Here is a 16,885-nt window from a genome sequence, read left to right as displayed (position 1 = left end):
ATAGTCAATAAAGCAGAAGTAGATTTTTTTGGAATTCCCTCCTTTTTCTATGATCCACGGATGTTGGCAATTTGACCTCTGGTTCCTCTGCTTTTTCTAAATACAGCTTGGACATCTGGAATTTCTCAGTTCACATACTGTTAAAGCCTAGTTTGAAGGATTTTGAACATAATCTTTCTAGCATATGAAATGAGTGCAATTGTGAGGTAATTTGAACATTCTTTGGGATTGGAATGAAAATTGACCATTTACAGTCCTGTGACCACTGCTGAGTTTTTCAAATTTGCTGGCATATTGAGTACAGCACTTTAACAGCATCATCTTTTTTTTTAGCTTAATTTTTATTTTATTTTTTTAACACCAAAACTATTTTGTATTGGGGTATAGATGATAGCAGCACCATCATTTAGGATTTGAAATAGCTCACCTGGAATTCCTTCACCTCCACTAGCTGTTTATAGTAATGCTTCCTAAGGCCCATTTGACTTCACATTCCAAAATGTCTGGATCTAGGTGAGTGACCACACCATCATGGTTAAGCAAGTCATTAAGACCATTTTTGTACAATTCTTTTGTGTATTCTTCCCACCTCTTCTTAATCTCTTCTGCTTTTGTTAGGTCCTTGCCATTTCTGTCCTTTATTGTGCCCATCTTTGCATGAAATGTTCCCTTGGTATCTCCAATTTTCTTGAAGAGATTCCTCTATTTCTTTGCACTGTTCACTTAAGAAGGCTTTCTTATCTCTCCTTGTTATTCTCTGGAACTCTGCATTCAGTTGGGTATATCTTTCCCTTTCTCCTTTGCCTTTCACTTCTCTTCCTTTCTCAGCTATTTGTAAGACCTCTTCAGATAACTCCTTTGCCTTCTTGCATTTCTTTTTCTTGGTCACCTCTTCAGGCTGCCACCACCATGTTATCCTAAGAGAATATTTAAAAGGGGGTAATTTGAAGTCTCTGCCACAGGTACTTTTCATATAGTTGGCATTTGAAAAAATTTATTGATTGATTTTTATAAACTTGATAGTCATATTCTTAGAGGGCATCACTCAAGTTATTAATAAAGATAGGTAATCCTAGACTTTCCCTTTTATTATTATTTTTACTTTATTATTTCATATAGTATATTGTTAAATTAACTGTACCTAAAATAAATCCACCTGGAATTAGCTTATGCAAAATAGGAAATATATTGGAAGAATATGGGAGAAATCCTTGGACAAGGCAAGCCTAAGAAGAAGAAAGCAAGATTCTGCTATTGGTCAAGAAAAACTGGAACTGGGAATTCCAGTGTAACAATGACATTTTCTTTATACTCTTTGCTTCCCTCTGTCCATTGGCTTTATCTCTCCAATGCAGAATGTTTTTTTTTCCACTTGACAAAAAATGTCCAATGATGTCTCCCAGATTTTATTCTAGGTGAGGCTTGATATGACCTCTCTTCCAAAGTCTAAAAAGCTTGGAGGAATGGCTTCCTCAGTTCATCTTGTATCAGAAATTCACCTCTTGACCAGTTAGCTATGGCCAAAGGGACAGTCCAGCAGTAATATGACTTCTCTGGCTGCTATCATGTGATAGAAATGTGGAAATGGGAAAAGCATTTCTCTAGGAAAGGGGTATGCTGGCTACACAGGTATATAGACTACACTATCATTATACAAGATGGAGAAACATAGGTCAGTGGCCTGAATTAAATAAATGATAAAGGAGAACAGTATCTATCCTAATGAAAACAAAAGTTAATTTAACAATGAATAAACAATGGCAACCCCCTCCAGTATTCTTGCCTGGAGAATTCCATGGACAGGGGAGCCTGGAGGGCTGCAGTCTGTGGGGTCGGACTGCATAGGGTCAGCCATGACTGAATGACTAACACACACACACACACACACACACACACACACACACACAACTTTTGATATGGCTGTAATATATAGAAAGTTTACTATGTGTCTGGCACTTTCTTCAGTGCTTTTTACATGTTGAGTTGTTTATTTCTCACTACTCTATGAGCTAGAGATTGTTAACCTCTTTTATAGATGGAAAAACCAGGGATCAAGGAGGTTAAATACCATGTTCAAGATCATCCAGCTAATAAGTAAGCTACAGTTGTCTTAACTTCCACGTTTTTAACTACTAGGGTAATCTACTGTCTATTACTTCTCCATCTTGAGTTGAAAACTATGGTCATTTTTGATGAAGTGATTATTAGTTTTTTTTTCCCCTTTGGTTCTGCCATAACAATGCTATGTGAACTTCATCAGTCTTGTAACATATCTGAGTCTAAATCTCTTCACCTGTAAAAAGATTGAGTTGATTCAAATAACGTTTTTCCCTTTGTTAATGCAGGTAATATTTTATTTCTGAAGACAATAGCTATTATATTTATCATAAATTTTATTTCATTCAATATTTTTGAATGTTTCCTCAGATAGATCTGTGTTAGGAGCTGTGATGAAATTAAAAATATTAAAGATGTATTTTCTGCTTATAGTATTTTGGACAAACAAACAAAATTATTATTTTGCAGATTTAGAAGTCCAGAGAAGATTAGCCTTCAGAAGCGATATAACCATCAGCTCAGCTGTATCTTCAAGGTTCTGCTCTCTGTTTGCCATTCTTAGTTGGTCAGCTTCATTCGAAGTTAGTCCCTCTTACGGCTATTAGATTGCTGCCAGTGGCAATTTGGGTTATAGGCTGATTTGCTCATACCTGGTAGAAAGGAGAGAATCTTCTCTCCAAAGCATGGGCTAAAAATCCTTCTGATTGGGTCCATTTACCCCAGGACCACTGGTGGCTCAGAGATTAAAGCGTCTGCCTGCAATGCAGGAGACCCAGGTTCGATCCCTGGGTCGGGAAGGTCCCCTGGAGAAGGAAATGGCAACCCACTCCAGTAGAGGTCCCCTGGAGAATCCCATGGAGGAAGGAGCCTGGTGGGCTACAGCCCAGGGACACGACTGAGCGACTTCACTTTCACTTTCACACAGTTTTCAGGTCTAATAATTAGAATAGTCTAGGATCTGGCATAACTTAGAGTCTAGGTCACACTGCAGTAAAAAAAACAAAAAACAAAACCAAATCTCAGTAGCTTAAACAAAGGTGTAGCCTTTACTCAAACTATATATCCATCCTGACTTGATGAAGGAAGGAGGTGGGCTGTTCCACATTGTCCTTTCTTAGGGAGCTAAGTTAACTAAGGCTTTATCATCTTCAACAATACTGGTCTTGACACTGGGGAAGAGTTTGGACTTATACTTGCAATTAAGTGTTCTACCTGGAAGTGATACATATCACTTCTATCCACAACCCACTATAGACTGCTGCTGCTGCTAAGTTGCTTCAGTCCTCTCCGACTCTGTGCGATCCTATAGACGGCAGCCCACCAGGCTCCTGTGTCCCTGGGATTCTCCAGGCAAGAATACTGGAGTGGGTTGCCATTTCCTTCTACAGTGCATGAAAGTGAAAAGTGAAAGTGAAGTTGCTCAGTCGTGTCCGACTCTTGGCTAGTGACTTTAATTAGTCACATGGTCCAGCCAACTACAAGAATTGTATATGACTGGAGAGACAGATTGACTCAGACTAATTAAATTGCCCTTCTGTAGCTGGAGGTTGGATGGTTATCTAAAAAACAAACAGATAAAAACAAAAACATGGAACTCTATAATAAGGAGAGAACAAGAGTAGATGCTGAATAAGAAACCAACAGTGTGAACAACCTGACATTTTACCTTAATGGAGAAGAAAGAAATTTCAGCCATGGAGGCAAGTCATAGGGAAGGATAGTTTGGCTAATTTCATTGGTGTTTAAATCAATCGCTTCATTTATTCTTTTGATTGGAAAGATTGACTTTGGCTCTTTAATGAGTGGATGTAGTTGGAATTTCTATGGCTTAAAAGTGACTTAAAATGTTATTGGATTTGAAAGTATGGACAATTTTTCCATATTTTATTGTTGTAGTTCCTGCCAATGGGGTGTCAAGCTAGCTAGATGTATTGTTTTAGAACTGACAAACAACTAAAGTTTATCTAGTCCAACTTTTTTATTTTGCAGATGAGAAAACTAAGGCCCAAACGGGTAAAATGATTATCTCAAGGTCACACCTTCTTGCATGTAGCAGCAACAGTGCTGTCTTTTGGATGATTTGCTGTAAAATGGAATCCTCTGAGTAAAATGTAGCTAGAATAACAATTAGAAAACAAGGTTAAAATTTTGTTTAAATTTTTAAAAAATTTATAAGAAAGTTTTCAGGACTAATACTCAGTTGGTCCACATTGGTAAAGATGGAAAATTTTCTAAACTGTTTGGTAAGTAGTTGCTCTGAACCTCCTGAGAGTCTCCTCAACCTTTCTCTCTGATCTCTCCCACCACTGTAATAAGGGGCCCACCTCAAAGGGATGATTTTAAAGTTAAATAATGGAGATAAACAGTTTATCATGGGACCTGGCACTCAGCAATATTATAACTTGTCTATTATTTTTATTATTGCCATTAATGAAATGGTAGTCAATTTCAAACTAGCTCTTACATGAAAGTTCAGGATTTTGGAAATGTGATGGTATTCAAACTCATTAACTTTGATCTAGCTAATCTCGTGATACAATAGCTTCTCATGTACTCACTAACTTTCATTTTGATCTTTTCTATTGTCTAATGGTTGACTCCGCTTCACCTCACCTGCAAGACCCCACAAGTTCTGGTTGATGAAAGAATTTAATCTAGGCTGTGAGAAAGAATATAAAGTATGGACAAGGTTCTATTAGTTCTTAGTAAAACATCTCATAAAGAATGTTCTGTACAGTGTTTTGTTGAGCAGAACTTGCCTGTAAGTTTTCAGATAAGCAAAGATAGGCCTAACGCCTCGCTGGTGACAGAGCCGTGGGGGTTGTGGAGCAATTCTACCTGCTCGAGCAAATATCAGACACCAGGCATGATGAGAGGCAGATGGAGTAAGAAGAGATGGAGGGTCCAGAAGCATAGAGGGAGACTGGAGCTTCTGGAGAAATCAGCCTTTGACAGAGATGTCTTTGGTAGCCAGAGATGTTTAGAATCTTTTGGGGATTTTTTTTTCTGTCAGAAATTTAACCCAGCAAGAAGGCAGAGTTTCAGTAGTAACCTCTTTTGTAACAGTAAATGAAATGTGTTTTTTAAAAGCTGGAACTGTTGGGAATTTTCTTGAAATTCATTACTGGCCCAGACCTTAATGTGTAAAGATTGGTTCTCAAAAATCAGTTGTTTAACTGATATGGTGGCCACTAAACGCTGGACATGTCCTGGAAAGGGCTGTGTTCTGTCAGTGACTGAGATGTACATTGACTCAACAGAATGTAATCCAAATTGTTAAAGGACTAGTTTCTGAGTATATTTATTTTACAGACAGCAAATTATCTGGTTTGGGTTTCGGAAGAGGTGGGTTCAGTCCCTGGGTGGGGAAGATCCCCTGGAGAAGGAAATGGCAACCCACTCCAGTATTCTTCCCCGGGAAATGCTGTGAAAAGAGGAGCCTAGTGGGCCTGGTGGGCTAGAATCCATGGGGTTACAAAAGAGTTGGACATGATTTAGCCACTAAACAACAAGAAGACAAGAACCAGCCTATAAATGTGCAAGAAATTCCAGACAAACATTCTTTGGACAGATTTCTTTTTTTTTTTTCTTTGAGCAGAAAGAGGTAGAGAATATAAGTATTTCACTTCCTAGGCTTTTGGAAAGGAAAAATGAAGGCAATATTAAAAAACCCAGGAGTTTTGAGGCAAATGTAAAGGAAAGCTTTGAAACTGGAGATCTTAAAGTTAAACATGCTTGCTAAAGTATTGTTAAAAAGTACTGTTTAAATTAAGAAAGCAGATATCCACCTCGCCTCTGATTTCTAAGAAGTACCTAGAGTTTGACTGTTAAAACTTTGGCCTTTAATCTATCTTACTATGGCATAAATCTAAAATTTCTGTTCAGTTCCAACTGAGGTATGTAGCCATTATAGCAGACTTTTGTTCAGTTTATTAACTTAGCGCAGAAACCTCTGCAGTGAGCGATAGCAACCACGCATAGGATAAATGATGGTTGAATGATGGAATATAAACGCTAAGCTAGAATATAGTTCTGGCTCTGCCAGTATATATTTTTGTGTAACCTTAGATCAGTCACTCTACTTTTCTCTCAAATTTCTCTTCTTACAGGGAGACAATCATAAAAATGACTGGAAACTACCACTTCACTGAGAGCTTTTTCTTTAAAGGGCTGATGATAAAAACCAACCGCAAGGTCCAGCAAACCTCTTTCAGAGGAAACTAAACTTCTTGAGGGCAGGGAACTTTTTTTATTTTTGAATTAGCAGAATCTTATTTGTATTTCTGTAATACAGTTTCTGGACTCTAAAAAGGTGTCAACAAATATTGTAAATTTATTATTAGGCAGATTGCAGTCTTGGCAGCCTCTTAAATCTCTTTTCTGTGATCCTTTCATACTTGGCATCTAAAAGGCCGCCGATCTTCTCTCTGTGATAGGTTCCCAAGGCATGTACTTAAAAATATCCAAGTCTAGAGAAGTCATTCTTGTCTTTACGGGCACCATTTCGCTTTCTCAAGGTATTGCACCCAGGCTTAGGATCTGGGTCCGGAGGCTACAGGGAAGAGTTCGGTACGGGAAGCTCATCCTCCCGCCCTCCGATTGGCTGACCCGCACTCCACTCACGCGGTTCGTGTCTCTGATTGGCCTCCGTAGCACCCCCCCCCCCACCCCGCCTCGGCTCGCGACTACTTTGTGTGCCTGGGCGGCGCGCTCAGCTCCTCCGGCTCAGCTCGCCGTCAGGGCTGGACTGGGCTAGCTCTTCGGCCCACTGCTCTGCATCGCGGGCGCCAGGAATTTTCCCGAGTCCGAGCCGGGTAGGAAGCATCCTAGGGAAAAGCTGCCTCCTTCGCCCCATGTTCTCTTTCCCGTACTGAATAAACTTCCGCCTTGGAGGGGTTGTTGCAGCCGCGGGTCGGGGGGAGAGGCCAGGCACCGAACCCAGGCTCTCATGGGGGAGGGGTCTTTCTGTCCAGGCGAATGACCAGCTCTCAAAAGATTAAACCGGGCTTCGCTATTCGCATGGGAGTGCGATGCCATTCTATGATCGTGCTTTGCAAGCTGCAGCGGAGCGGCCAGACCTGCGCTACGGGGGCTGAGCAGCAGCGATCACTCCTAAAAAGTAGCAAGGAGCCTGCTTCATATCTCCAGTACCAGTGGTACTTAAGGGCCGCGGGCTGATCTGGCACGGGCCGATCCGTTTCCCGGCGGTTGAGAATACGGCATTCCCCGGAGGTGGCGCTCCCGGGAGTGGGGAAGCCCGGCTCGGCTCGCGTCTCCTTCAGCCTCTGGCCTTCAAGCGGTAGAGGGCGGCCTACACTCGCGTCGGAGTCGGCGCCCGTGCGCACACCCTGCTGCCCCTGCTAGAAGTCTCCCCGTCCCGCTGTGGCTCAGCCAGGCAGTCGGACGCTGCGGCTACGCGGTCCACGGGCGCGGCGAGAAGGGGGCGGGGAGAAACCCTGGCACAGGCGGGGGTCGCCGTAGGAGGCAGTGGCCAGCGCATGCGCGCCTTCTCCCAGAAGCTTGGGACGCTGAGGGGGCGCGCGCTCCCATTCGCGCGGGCACGCTTGCGCTAGCTGAGGCTTCCCCGCCTGCGCTCGCGGTCAGAGCCGCTCAGGCGCGTGCGCGTGTTATCTCCGGTAGACCCGAGTAGCCCTGTTCTCCTCGCTCCAGGCCCCCGCCCCTCCCCGCCCCCCGGCCGACCCGTCCCCTTCCTCTCCTCGCGGAATGGGGCCGGCGCTGCTCGGGGTCGCGCGCCCGGGACCCGGCTCGCGCTCGGTCTCGCGCTGTCAGCGACTGCCTGGCTCGCGCCGCCTCGCGCTTTCCCTCAGTCAGTGGCGCCGAAGGCTCCGTTAAGCAGCGACGGCGGCGGTTCCTGTTTCCGTTTCTTCCTCTCCCTTCAGTAGGGAGTAGCATCCTCCACCCAGCCACCCCTCCCACTTCCCCAGCGCGGGGCAGCTGCTGCTGCGGGCTGTAGCGGCGGCGGCTGCTGGGGAACGGCGGAGACCGCCTCTGCTCCCGCCTCGGGTAAGGGGGCGTTTGGGAGCCGGGCCCCGCGCGCCCCGGGGTCTGGAGGTGGGCAAGCGCGGGATCTCAGGAGGCTCCGGGGAGGTGCCTGCCGGCCGTCGCAGCTCTCTTTCCCCCGAGGAGACCCCCGGGCCTTTTGCTGCCACTGCTGCTGCTTATGCAGCGGCTCCGGGGAAAGTGGGGAGGGAGCCCCCGGGATCCTCTGATGGGTGCCTTTGCGCGGCCGCGGGGGTGCGGGGGGGTGGGGGCCGCGGGCAGGGGACTAGGGACGCCTGCTGCCTCGGCCGGGGCGTGGAGCGGCTCGGCTGCTGCCCTCGGCGTCGCGCATCCTTGGTTAGGGCAGGGGCCGAAACCGAGGAAAGGAGATGGGGGCAGGGGTGGGAGGTGTCCCTCGTCTCCTCTGCTCTTACCTGCCCTTTCTCCAGCAACTCGCTCCCTGGTGTCACAGACTGTGGGGAGGAGCATGCTTGTGCTTTAAGGGCTTTCCTGAGGGGTTCTCCGGGAAATCGGGGAATGGACCCGTGCAAAGATCCGCTCCCGGCGAGGGGCCAGTGCCAGGGCAGTTTCACGGCTCGAGTGCCGCTGCACCCTCGTTTGACGTGGAAATGATGAGCTGGCTGCTTTAGAGCTCCAAACTTATTTGGGAAGGTTAAATGAGTTCCTAAATATTTATTTATTTAACCTCCAGTTAAAGGAGGTTTGTCCTGCAAGAGTGAGTGGGCTGTCGTGTGCAGCACCTGTTTTGTTTTTTTTTTTTTCCTCACAGTGGGGATTGCAATCTTCAGCTACACATAACGTCAGAGACGCAGTGTATTTAAGTTAAATGGCAGTGTCATGGTTAGAATTTATCCCTGGCGAGCTTTAGCGTTTGAGTGAGGCCTTGGATAGAGCAGGGTGTTATTTCTTATTCCCATGTTTGAGTTAGTTTACAGTTGACTTAATCCAGTTCAAGAGTGTGGACCTAGGCAAGCCAGAATCTCCTGTAGAAAACACCCAAACCTCAAGTAACGCAGACTAAATTTCGACAAAAGTTTTCTCTCAGTTTACAGTTAAACTCATCACATGTAACTGATTGAACTTTGGCTTGGTTCTCTTTAGAAACTGCAGACAAGGTTTAATTGCAGTTTTTTTGCTCCCTTGTTATTCTTGGGGATAAGTGCATATTTATTTTCTTGATTAACTTTTGTTTTTATGCATATTTCTTTTAAAGAATGCATCATATAGAAAACTTTATAGGAGAGAGATTTGCAGCACTATAGAGTTATGCTGAAGTAGTGAAGTAAGTTGTATTCTCTCTTGAAAGTAACTTAAAATTAACCTGAAATCCTATAATGTATAATAAAGCCTTGTACATTGCTAGCCTTGTGAAATATACCATAAAATGCACATAGTAAATCTTGGTTTGATGTATACCTATTACAATAGTAAGGATAAGGTGGGAATTTAAAGATTTGAAATTATGATTTTATAGCTTAGTATGTAAAAATGCAGGGTGTTAGAAATGAATAGGATTTGAGGAACATAGAAGGGTGGTTTGGAGGCGTGAATTTTCCTTTTCCTGCTTTATAAACTGAGGATTTTACTTAAATTGCTGAACAGCTGGAATGAAAGTTGCATAGATAGCAGAAACAGATGCAAAAATGTGTCTTTGATCAAGTAGTGAGTTAACATGAAGAATATCTTGTGGTTTATTAAGACAGTGATTCAAAATAATTTCCATAAAACATAGCATTCTATAGATTGTATTTTAGGATGTTCTTAAATTGAAATAGACACTTAAAGTTGTTTTCCTTCAAGTCAGTTTTGAGAGATAGAATTGAAAAACAGTAACTTAGATTACATTCTGCAGTATTTGGTTACAAGTTTTAACTAGTTATTTTAAGGCATTGGAGTGTCTTTAAAAGTGGTGAATTTTTAAATCACTAGTGGCGTGGAAAAACTTGTGTTCCTTGTTTATTTTTTTAAGTGCCCGTTATATCAGTAGGTTGGTCTGGAGGGGGAGCTAGTGCCAAAGCAAAGCATGGCTTAATATATGTTTGAACTTTTTAAAACACCCCAAACCAGATTTTTATGACCAGAAAGAAATTTAATTTTTAGTTAAAAGAGGAAGGGAGTTGATAATGGATATATATCTAATCTGTCCATAGTTACTTGTGGAGTATATATATTGTATATTACAAATTAGTTAGAAGTTTTTTTCGTTATCTGAAGATAAATGCATAAGGTTTGTTAAATTTCTCATTTTAAACCTCTGAAAGTATGTCTCCAAACTTAGGGTATATGATGATAGTTTCTTAACCTTCTTATGCATTGCATCAGAAAGGAAGCAGTATTTGTTAACCCTTTGTGCATGTTGTATCTCCTTAAGTTTTTTCTTTATAATATCTATAGTCCTAAAATTTCAAAAGAGCTTCAAGTAGAGTCTTATAAGAGCAAAGATATCAAGTGTGTAGTATTTAGCTAGGTATTTATCAATAGCTAGGTATTTATCAATAAATACTAGCTAGGTATTTATCAAAAGTAAAGGTAATTGCAATAAAAAAATGGGTCCTTTAAACATCTGGAGAGCAGGATCCCAAGGTCACTTCTTAACATCTCTCTCCTGCAATATAATGCAGTGAGTCCAGCTGATATATGAAATTGAACTTGTGCTTTTGAATATGAAGCAGTAATCTTTTTATCTGTGGCACTTTATTTAGGTTTCTGAACTGCAATCAGTTTTGATTTTACTTCTTATGGTTCACATATTCTTCAAATTCAAGGTTAGGATTGATTGTGTGTACATTAAAATCAGAATATTTTAGTTTTCTGAGGGTAGTAGTTGGGTTGTTCTCCATTGCTATTCATTGTGAAAATAGAATTTCAGTGGTGGTAAAATAAAAAAGTAGATTCTTTGAAAGGAATGAAAATATCTGTGAGATACAGAATAGTGAGGTGTTTACTGTATTTAAAAAGTTAATGCTATAAATTAATCAGTTAATAAGATATGCTAGAATATTTTCTTATTTTTTTTCATTTCTTTAATGGTTCTTTTTGATTCACTGCACAGTATGAGTAAGTCTCTTGGTTTAATTAAATGGTGAACATACCCATTTCATATTATAGCACACTTACAAAAGTAAAAGCATTTTCATTTCATAGTCATAAAAGCAAATGTAAAAATAAACATGTAATTAAGTTTCTTTACTTAAAAATAAAACAAAATTCAGATTCTAAACAGCTCTGAAACCAGCATAATTTTTCTACTCAGGCATCAATACTAGTCCTACTGGTACTTTTCAAATGAGATGTCAATCTCCAGTCTTCTGTAGTCAACAGTAGTATTGTAGATATAGGATTTAGAGGATCAATACCAAGTTTCCCTTGGTTCTCCTGTTGATGATTCTCTGGCTTATATTTCTGTACCATATAGCATATGGTTTTGCAGTTTGAATTGATATTGAATTGTACTATTGAATTGTAGCTTGTTATAATGAAAGAAACATGTCTAAAAGTAAGGAATAATTAAAACTGATTCTTTTAAAAAAGACCTTTTAAAATTCAGAGCAAAGAAGGTTATATGGGTATATGGGTATATGTATATATATTTCTAACAGATTAATCTCAAGTCTCAACCTTCCTTTCTCTCTACATTCTAGTTTCCTGATTACATCTCCCCTTCTCCAACCATCCTCCATCATCCTGTGATTTTCTCTTTGTGATAATTAGGAATCAAACCAATAAAATGAAACATGTCATTCACTTAGCATAGTTTTTTCTTCCTTGATTAAATGACTTTATATCAGTCCGTATAATATTTTAAAGATAAAGCCCATATGGACTTTATGCAATACTCTAGATTTTCCTTTTAATGGAAGAAGAGCAAATAGGGCCTGTGGGATTATAGCATGTATTTCAATACCAGAGTTATTCATGCTCTTTACAGAAAGTAGAGCTATAGAGTTAATTTCATTTACATTTTTAAAGACACAGTCTTTATTTGCTAAAAACCCAATATTACACTCATTTACTACTTTTAAAAATATCTTTTTGTGATAATTTTTTGTCAGAAAAGAACATGTGAAGAAGAAATGTGTTGAATTTTAAGTTTAAAAAAATTGACAAATTGACACATAAGGCTAGAACAGATGTAATTCAAACTTTTGCTATCATTCTCTTTTCTTTTGTATTGGTTCTATAGTATAACTTCTTTACTTAAGCACCGGAATAAAGCTTTGAAGATCACTCCTGAAATGCTCTCCTGTATTTGTTGTATCTAAGAACTTGGGTTTTTTTTGGAAATTAAACTAATTCAGGGATAAACTGAATAAACATGATTTAACATATTTACATTAAGAAGATCAGGCTTAATGTTTCTACTTGTCACAGTCTCAGTGACTGGTAGGTGTAAATAAGGCTCATATTAGAAAATAAATAATAAACTATTGATGCTAATCTTTGATGTAAATGAGACATTAAGCTCATGTTTATTTTAGCATCTCAGTTATGAGAAGTGTTACATCATGTGAGTTGTAAGTGCTGTAGCTTTCTGTTTGTAAATGAACAAAAGTGAAGGGAAATGGAAGATTGTTCTATTTGATTTACCCCAAATTTGTAACTAAAATGAGCCTGTTTTGGGTCTGTGTAAATCTTATTTTTTTTAAGACTGTTAATGAACCATGAATGAGTTTTAAATTTTTACTAATTTATGGCTGGCTGTTTATATTCCTTAGATGAGATAAATGCCATTTAATATGACTTAACACCTAGAGCTTTAGAATAAATTTGTCTGTAGTAGAAATGGTATTTACAAACCATCAAGCTGTAAAAGCATCCCAATGTTATTAAATGAGTTAATATTCCATAAGCTAGCTTTTAAAATCACTTCTATAGTTTTAAAAATTAATTTATTGTAATATCTTGATAAATAGTAAAGGTGGAAAAATATAGTTTGTAGCTTTTGTATTTCATTCATTGTCTCAGCCTTAGGCAAGCTTGGGACCAGTAAAGGGTGGGAGACAGAGAGGGGATGTACTGGTTGATGAACCTGCTTTCTTTAGAGGTGAGGGAGATTTCTTTTCCAGTTTTTTCCACTCCATCCACTCCCTAGAGATGATAAATCTGTCTTCTTTTCCCACAGTGGTGACAAATCTGGGAGTTACCTTTGCAGGATTTTTTTTTTCTTTCTTAGAGTTCATAGAATATTTCCTGGTAAAACATTAGCTTTTATGTTAACAATAATTTTTATTAAAATGGCTTCATTCTCTTGCAACAATAGGCAAGAGACTGGAAGAAATACAGATTGACGTGGGGTTTAATTATTGAAAGTCACTCAGTTGTGTCTGACTCTTTGCAACTCCATTGGCTATATATAGTCTGTGGAATTCTCCAGGCCGGAATATTGGAGTGGGTAGCTGTTCCCTTCTCCAGGGGATCTTTCCAACCCAGGGATGGAACCCAGGTCTCCCCCATTGCAGGCGGATTCTTCACCAGCTGAGCCACCAGGGAAGCCCAAGAATACTGGAGTGATACTGGAGTGGGTAATCTATCCCTTTTCCAGTGGATCGTCCTGACCCAGGAGTTGAACCGGGGTCTCCTGCATTGCAGGCAGATTCCTCACCAACTGAGCTACCAGGGAATCCCAATTCATTATTAAGCATTTATTAATGATTTTGTATAAAAAGGAATATGGGAGGTGTTGGTTCATTGTTAGGAGTCCTGTGTCAGTCATATTATTGTTCTGCTTACTATTAAATACATGGCAGTCCCTTCTTCCATTTCTTGAAATGCAGTCTTATGCCTTCTCTGTTATTTCTGTCTTCGTCTGTGGAGTTTCTGACTACACGGAATTGCTTTTTAGAATGTCTCTTTACCTCCTTCATCTGCCTCATTGGAATAATTTAATGTTTTAAAAAAAAACCAACTAACAAACCCAAACAGTAGGAACCTGTGTCCATTGAAGAGAACAGCTCTGAAACAAAACTGGACGGTAATGTTCTCCTTTCATGGGAGTAGTTTTAGCAGACTTAAGCCAGTTATTGTGGAATATTCACAAGGAGAAAGTATATATTTGATGATTAGGGCCTTAGTCATTAGAGATCTGACTGATTCAATTTTTCTAGCATATGGAGTTGTACCTGAAAGAGATATATTCAGTAGAGATTGTAATTTTTTTGTATGTGTTGAGTTTTGTGAGTAACTACTTAATTCAGTCAGTTACCAAATGGCAAAAGGTTGTAATTTTGAGAAAAATCTATTCTTTAAAATTAGAACTTAAGCCAGGGTAAATATTTTGTTTTCTTTTTGCAAGTTTCAAATTTTTATTTATCTTTTAGAAAGTTATTGACATTCTAGGGTTTAGGAGGTGGTAATTGAAGCTCTTGAGTCAAAAAGTCTTTCTTTAGCATTGGTTAAATAAGCCTCAGTGGCATGAGAAAGGTAGATGTACTGAGTAATTCTGACTGCTTCCTCTGACATGATTACGGACATCTGGGCCTTCACCAGTTAGAACTGTTTGTTTTTAAGAACCAAGCAGTAGATTACGAGCTTGATACTTACGGTGTAACGCATTCATAGAATGAATGATATAATGTTATTTTCAATTTGTAAGTAAATGAGGACTATGCTTCTTGTGCTGAGTAGGCTAAAGAGTTGTATACCTAATAAGGATGTACAAATAATAAACTAAAGAAACTTGCTAATATGCAGTTAGGAATGGTTCCTCTTATTAGTGTTTATAATGGCACAAATTATAATGGTGAAAATGAAATCAGCGAAGAACTCTGTTTTGGAGCAGTTTGTTAGATAACAGATATCTGTTCTATAACTGTCTGCAGAAGTTCACTTAGAGCCATGCAGAATCCTATCTAAAAGGAAATAATGATCAACAAGTAAAGTATTTTGGAAGGAAATGTGCATTTTTTTCTGTGTATATTTGCACAGTGCCTGTCACCTTCTCTTTCCATGTCAAATATAAGGTTAGAAAGTCAGGTATTTAACTTTTGAAAATTCTGAAGGGAAAAGGATCTGAAGTTTGGAAAAAGGCTGGTTTCTTCATGTTTTACTCCTTTTTGACATAAAATTTTCTGAGAGCTCCACAGTTGTAGAGTTAAAATCTGAGTTCTTTCTTAGCAGTTTTTTTGGATTGCTTTATTGAAGTTTATTGGACGGGGAAGCCTGGTGTGCTGTGGTTCATGGGGTTGTAAAGAGTTGGACATGACAGAGACTGAACTAAACTGATTGAAGTTTGATTTATATGTCATAAAATTCACCATTCAAATTTTAGTAACTTTATATAGTTGGTGTCTCAGTGGTATAGAATCTGCCTGCCCATGCAGGAGATGTGGTTCAGTCCCTGGGTCGGGAAGACCCCCTGGAGAAGGAAATGGCAACCCACTCTAGTATTCTTGCCCAGAGAATCCCATGGACAGAGGAGCCTGGTGGTACAGTCCATGGGGTTGTGACTTCGTGACTAAACAACAATAATATAGTCATACAACAGCTATCACAATCCAATTTTAGAACATTTTTGCCTTCCAGAAAGCGTCCTCTTGCCCATTTGCCCAACCCCTATTCCTCCCCTCAGCTCCAGGCAACCACTTGTCTGTATTTTGTCTCTGTAGTTTTGTGATTTATAGAAATTAGACATTAATGGAGTCATACAGTAAATGGTCTTTTGTTTCTTGGCTCTTTTCATTTAATATGGATTAAGAAGGGATAAAGTAGAAAAGCTTTGAGCTTGGAATCTGGAGACCTGGATAGGAGTATTATCTTTGCCACCCAGATGTATAAACTTGGGTAAGCCATTTGCCCTCTCTGGGCCTCTGCTTCTTTCTCCATCAAGTGAAATATTTTAATTTTCTTCTGTTTTGGTTTTCACACCTTGGTGGACATTCACTGACCTTTCCCTGGAATGTACCTTAACTCTTTCCTTTAACACTTTATGTCTACATACGTTTTTTCTGAATCAAAAACAAGGCTTATGGTCTTAAGAGGTGACTCAGCAATGGACAAATCTGAGACTGCCTTGAAGCATCAGGATGACTGATTAAACCTTTTCTTGGGCATTTTTTAGTTCATGTGTACAACTTTGAGAATAGGGATAGTCTTAATTGCTGACTTAATAATTAAGACTTTTGAAGAGAATAAAAGCAAAGTTGAATAATTGTCGGAGGTAGGGCTTTAAAAGTGATGGAAGCTTCTTAGGAACATACGAAAAAATTATGCTTTTTAGTTGTTTTTTGTTCTGGAAGTAGAAAGTGGAGTAGAGCTTTTTAAATTAAGTTTGAGCCAAGTTGGGCTCCAGGAAGAAGAGTCAAAGGAGATATATGGCTATTGTCCTAGGGCTCATCTGGAGGCGAAGCTGACAGATAACATTCAGGTGACAAATTAGGGAAAAAATATGTATATAGGGAATTAAAAATGAGGGTGTGCATGTGTATACGTATGTGTAGCAGGTATAGACCACAGACTGAGTAGGCTGGTATCAGGTATATGCCAAGGGTGTAATTTTCAGTATAGTATAGTAAAGAATTGATGCTTTTGAACTGTGGTGTTGGAGAAGACTCTTGAGAGTCCCTTGGACTGCACGGAGATCCAACCAGTCCATTCTAAAGGAGATCAGCCCTGGGTGTTCTTTGGAAGGAATGATGCTAAAGCTGAAACTCCAGTACTTTGGCCACCTCATGGGAAGAGTTGACTCATTGGAAAAGACTGATGCTGGGAGGGATTGGGGGCAGGAGGAGAAGGGGATGACAGAGGATGAGATGGCTGGATGGCATCACTGACTTGATGGACGTGAGTCTGAGTGAACTCCGGGAGATGG

At 40.1% G+C, this 16,885-nt stretch overlaps 1 protein-coding gene across 2 annotated transcripts in view; it reads left to right on the top strand.

The window, feature by feature from the left end:
• The window catches only part of FUT8 (fucosyltransferase 8), a 318,989-nt gene continuing 308,857 nt past the window's right edge, over positions 6,754 to 16,885 (top strand). Inside the window, exon 1 of one of the 2 annotated variants that reach the window (XM_005685985.3) lies at positions 6,754 to 6,872. The gene's annotated coding sequence lies outside the window, so the exon portion shown is untranslated. Of the gene's footprint in view, positions 6,873 to 7,859; positions 8,083 to 16,885 lie in introns of those variants that run through there. The other variant, XM_018054060.1, reaches the window with a different exon arrangement.

Source organism: Capra hircus, chromosome 10 (assembly GCF_001704415.2).
Source record: "Capra hircus breed San Clemente chromosome 10, ASM170441v1, whole genome shotgun sequence".
Taxonomy (NCBI): domain Eukaryota; kingdom Metazoa; phylum Chordata; class Mammalia; order Artiodactyla; family Bovidae; genus Capra; species Capra hircus.
Note: the sequence above shows the minus strand (reverse complement) of the source record. Positions and strands in the feature narration are given on the sequence as shown.